This window comes from Macaca fascicularis, chromosome 16 (assembly GCF_037993035.2).
Source record: "Macaca fascicularis isolate 582-1 chromosome 16, T2T-MFA8v1.1".
Classification (NCBI taxonomy): Eukaryota; Metazoa; Chordata; class Mammalia; order Primates; family Cercopithecidae; genus Macaca; species Macaca fascicularis.
This window is the reverse complement of record NC_088390.1, coordinates 65,678,029-65,683,068: the sequence shown is the minus strand read 5'-3', so window position 1 is coordinate 65,683,068 and position 5,040 is coordinate 65,678,029. Positions and strand designations below refer to the sequence as shown.

The following is a 5,040-nucleotide window of genomic DNA, read 5'->3' as shown; positions in this document are numbered from 1 at the left end:
GGTAGTGGTGGGGATATGGAGCACTGAGACGATATGCAAGAAAACTAAATGCTAGAAGGATGCTTAGGAATAATTATGTCCAGTTTCCTCCTTCTCCAGATTAGAAAAGTGTTAGCTACGCACGGTGGCTCATGCCTGTAATCCCAGTGCTTTGGGAAGCTGAGAGGGGAGGATGGCTTGAGGTCAGGAGTTTGAGACCAGCCTGGGCAACATGGAGAAAGCCCTGTCTCTACCAAAACAAAACTTTTTTTTTTTTGACAGGATCTCACTCCATTGCCCAGGTTGAAATGCAGTGGCACGATCACCGCTCACTGCAGCCTGGACTTCCTGAGCTCATATGTTCTCCCACCTCAGCCTCCGGATGTAGCTGAGACTACAGACGTGTGCCATGGCCAAATAATTTTTTCTGTATTTTTTGTAGAGATGGGGTTTCACCACGTTGCCCAGGCTGGCCTCAAACTCCTAACCTCAAGTGATCCTCCTGTCACGGCCTCCCAAAGTGCTAGCGAAATGGGAAAAGTTCCCTTGTCCCCCTTGCAGGGCATGCAATGGGTGTGTGGCTCGCTTCTTCAGTGCACCGCTGCTCAAACCTCTAGCGGAGGCATGCAGACAGGCAGGCTGTGGGGCTCCGGCCCCACCAGTGTCTAGGGGTGAATGCTTACAGCTCCTGAAGCCCCAGTGGGCACACGTTACAGGGTGCTCTTTCAGTTTTGCTCTTTCAGCTTTGCTGTCGATAGGTGGCTTGTCTTACCAGCTCAATTAGACCCTCTTCCTTGGTGCAAGGACAGAGAACAGAGGGCTTTCTGTATCCCGGGGTTCTTGCCTTGGTGTACCAGAATCGGATCACATGTGGGCTTGGAGTATGACTGCAAGGTTTTAATTGAGTGGAAGTTGCTCTCAGAAGACGGGGCAGCCAGAAAGTAAATGGGTGTCGCCTAGGAATCAGGCCACTCGGCGGCCCGGGCTCTTCTCTGACTGCGCCAGCCAGACTCCGTGTTGTTCTGCCTGGTCAGTGTCCTGCCAGCATGCGGGTGCCTATTGGTGTGTCCCTCTCAATGCCTAACCACTTGTGTGTTGCCTCTGCTGACGTGCTCCTCTTCAGCATCCAGCGGCTTGGCTTTGCCTTGCTGGGGGTCTCGGGTTTTTATAGGCACAGGACGGGGGCATGGCAGGCCAGGGTGGTCTTGGGAAACGCAACATTTGGGCAGGAAAACAAAAGTGCCTGTCCTCACCTAGGTCCGTGGGGGTGTAGCACTGGCCAGGGACCACGCCCTCCTGTACCCAGCACTTCCCTTCCCCCTTTGCATATCATTTAAAGGAACTACACTCTTCCCTTCCCAGCACTTTTGTATCAGTTTCAACAGAAGAGAATGATTTCCTAGGTTCTCAGTTTTTCTGCCTGACTCAGGGTGCCAGTCCAGTGTCTAAAGGCTCCTCGGGGTGGCGGTGGCCAGTGTTTTTCTTCCTCTTTCTCCTCTGATTGGGACAGAAATGTCTTACTCGCCTGAGTGAGCAGGGCACACACGCAGGCGGGCTCTCTCTCTGCCCGCTTTGAAGCCGACTAATTAGGGCCTGGGTTGTCACAGCTGGCTTCCCCTGCGCCTCCCCTACCCCTGCCCCTGCCGCTGCCCCTGCCTCCCAGCCTGAAAGCTCCTCCCCTGCTGCCTTGTCTTCCACGGCCTGACTCGTGGCTCCGCCAAGCCATCCGGCAAGGCCCTGGGATCTGAGGCCTGGAAGGGCCAAGGCGAAAGCAACCGAGAAGGGACAAGATGAGGTGTGGGACATGGAGCGAGCCCACAGGCCACGGGGTTGCTAGAGGACTGCCTCTTTCTGGAACCCCTCATTCATAAGGAAGCCTGGAAGAGAGCCGGCCTGCGCTAGGGGCTGAGCCGTGGGCCCTTTGTTTGAAAGCCAAAGCTTTCCAAAGGCTCCAGCCTCCCAGCCTGGCCCTTATAATTAGCCCCAATCAGAGTGTTTATGTCGGGGCCTAGTGCGGAACTCAGGGCCCCATGATTTCATTCCAAACCTGGGGGGAGGAGAGGGGAGTGAGAGGGACTTGTGTGGGGACAAAGAAAACCGAGGGATGGGTAACAAAGTTGGTGAGAGAAGAGGAGGCCGTCCTGGAGCAGGAGGACAATCAGCCTCCGTTTGGCCATCATCACACAGGTCAGGAATCCACCTAGAGGAGCTGGTGCCCCAGCATCCTGACCTGGGCCCTGCCTGCCTGCCTTCTGGGCAGGCTCTGTGGGTGGGTGGGCTTGTGCCAATCGGAAATGGCTCGGATATAATTAACCCAACTAATCACCAGCCTCAGCCCTGTGGGAGGGGAGGGTAGAGCCCAGAGCCACGGCCCCCCAGGAAGCTCCCACCTCCCCATGCTCCCTCCTCTGACTGGGGCCTAGGGTGTTCCAGGCTCTGCAGCTGCTTTGGATGGTAGAGTCAGAGGGCGAGCAGGGAAGGGGTGTAGGAAGAGACATGTTGCTTATTCTTATCTCTGGCCTCAAAGGGGATGTGACAGGAGGAAGTGTGCCTGAGTGCCTGAGCTGGCAAGGTTGGGTTGGGGGGCGGGGGTGACTGAAGGGATTGTGGGGGAGGGCTTGGGGAGAGAATCCCAGCCATGGCTCCCAGGTGGCTCTGGCTGTGTCCCACACTCAATTAGCATTTCCCTCCTGTCTAGCCCTCCCGGGGAACTCTCCGGGGTGGGATACAGCTTGTAAGGAATTCTGTGTACTGGGTTTAGTGTCCTGGGCGGGGCAGGTGGAGTGTGGGGTCTGATTTCGTATCTCCCTTGCGCACAGTCCTGTGAGGCCTCCAAGGGGCATCCCAACACCCTTCCTCCCTCAGCAAGTGAAGCTTTCCAGCGTCTGGATCTGGCTCGTCTCTCCAGTTTCACTTCCCTGCACTTCTGGGCTCCAGCCTGGGGACTCTCACCTTCTCAGACCAAACGTACCAGTGGCCTGAATGCTCTTCCCTTCCTCTGGTCTGAACATTAACTACCAGTAGCCTCAGAACTTGCCTCAGGTCAAGTGGCCCCTCTGCAGTCAGCCACACCCCTGTCCAACCCTCTGACACCCTCTGTCCCTAGCATCCTGTTCTCACTTGCCAGAGCACATCACATTCTTTTTAGTTATTTGTTGCCTTTCTTGAGTGTGACCTCCTTAAGGAAAGTCTGTGTTTGGTGTGTCTTTTATCTCTGTATATCAGAACCTAGCAAGATGCCTGGCGCATATGGGTGCCCAAGATCATAGGCTCAGGAGCCAGGCTACCAGGGCTTGAATTCTGCCTCAACCATTGCTAGCTGTTGACCTTGAGCAAGTTCATTCACCTCTCTGTATTATGTGTAAATGAGGATAGTAATTAATTGTACCTACCATGTAACTAGTGTGAGGATTAAACAAAGTAAATAAAGTGTTTAAAACAATGTTCAGTACATAGTAAACACTCAGTAAAGGCTTGCTGGGCTTATTCATTCATGTGTTGGCTCAGTGGATGTGTCTTTAGAACTTACCATGAGTTAGGCACTTGCTAAGCTCAAAAGAGGTACAAATGCAGTCCCTGCCACATGCAACTTCCTATCATTGAATGAATACATGGATAAGTATTTGGTGTGGTACTTGTAGGTTTGTTATATGTTTTGTTAAACAAACACATATAAATGTCTGAGAATGTGTCCAGCTCAAATATAGAATCATTATGTATCTATTTGGATGGCATGCAACAAGCAATGAAGTGGGGGTAATCCCTTATAAACCTGACAGATGGGCCGGATGCGGTGGCTCATGCCTGTAATCCCAGCACTTTGGGAGGCCAAGATGGGCGGATCATGAGGTGAAGAGATTGAGACCATCCTGACCAACATGGTGAAACTTTGTCTCTACTAAAAATACAAGAATTATCTGGGTATGGTGGTGTGCACCTGTAGTCCAAGCTACTCTGGAGGCTGAGGCAGGAGAATCGTTTGAACCTGGGAGGCAGAGGTTGCAGTGAGCCGAGATCGCGCCACTGCACTCCAACCTGGTGACAGAGCAAGACTCCGTCTCAAAAACAAACCAAAAAACCAACCTGACAGACCTGACAGGTGTAATGGCGTTTGGAGCCTGTGGAAAAGCTTGTCCGGGGCAAAGGATCTTGGAAACCTCCTGCCCAATCTTCACTGTTAATGAGAATGTCAAAAAAAGTTTTTTTCTACGAAACAGAATAATTACTCTCATAGAAATATACAATAATCATGTCAACATTTTTATTTAACTCATTAATTAGTGAAGGAACCAGTAAGATGTTACAGTCAGTTCAAAGGACAATCCAAAGAGCAGAGACATATTTAGGCCATCAAGAGTGATGAAATAGGCTGGGCGTTTTGGCTCATGCCTGTAATTCCAGCACTTTAGGAGGCCAAGGCAGGTGGATCACTTGGATCAGTTCAAGACCAGCCTGGCCAACATGGCAAAACACTGTCTCTACTAAAAATACAAAAATTAGCCAGTCATGGGGGTGCATGCCTGTAATCCCAGCTACTCGAGGGTCAGAGGCATGAGAATCACTTGAGCCTGGGAGGCGGAGGTTACAGTGAGCCAAGTTCGTACCATTGCACTCCAGCCTGGGTGAAAGGAGTGAGACTCTGTCTCAAAACGAAGAAAAACAAAGAGTGATGAAGTAGCAACCTGGACAACATAGTGAGACCCTGTCTCTACCAAAAATTTTAAAAATTAGTCAGGCATGGTGGTGTGCACCTGTAGCCCCAGCTATTCAGGAGATTGAGGTTACAATGAGCTAAGATCATGCCACTGCGCTCCAGCCTGGGTGACAGAGCAAGACCCTGTCTTACAACAAAACAAACCAAACAAAAAGAATGATTAAGTCAGCAGGCACAGTGGCTCACATCTGTAATCCCAGCACTTTCACAGACCAAGGTAGGAGGATCACTTGAGCCCAGGAGTTCAAGACCAGCCTGGGCAACATAGTGGAGATCCAAAAAATAATCTACAAAAAATTTTATCTACAAAAAATAATTCAAAAAAATTAGCCAAGGATGGTGGTGCA

At 51.2% G+C, this 5,040-nt stretch overlaps 1 long non-coding RNA gene across 1 annotated transcript; it reads left to right on the top strand.

Annotated features, from left to right (window-relative positions):
* The first annotated feature begins 2,017 nt into the window (after nt 1–2,017).
* On the top strand, nt 2,018–3,421 carry LOC135967719 (uncharacterized). Its single transcript, XR_010581900.2, has 2 exons — nt 2,018–2,166; nt 2,799–3,421. It is a non-coding gene; the product is annotated as an uncharacterized lncRNA (long non-coding RNA).
* Nucleotides 3,422–5,040: the final 1,619 nt, after the last annotated feature.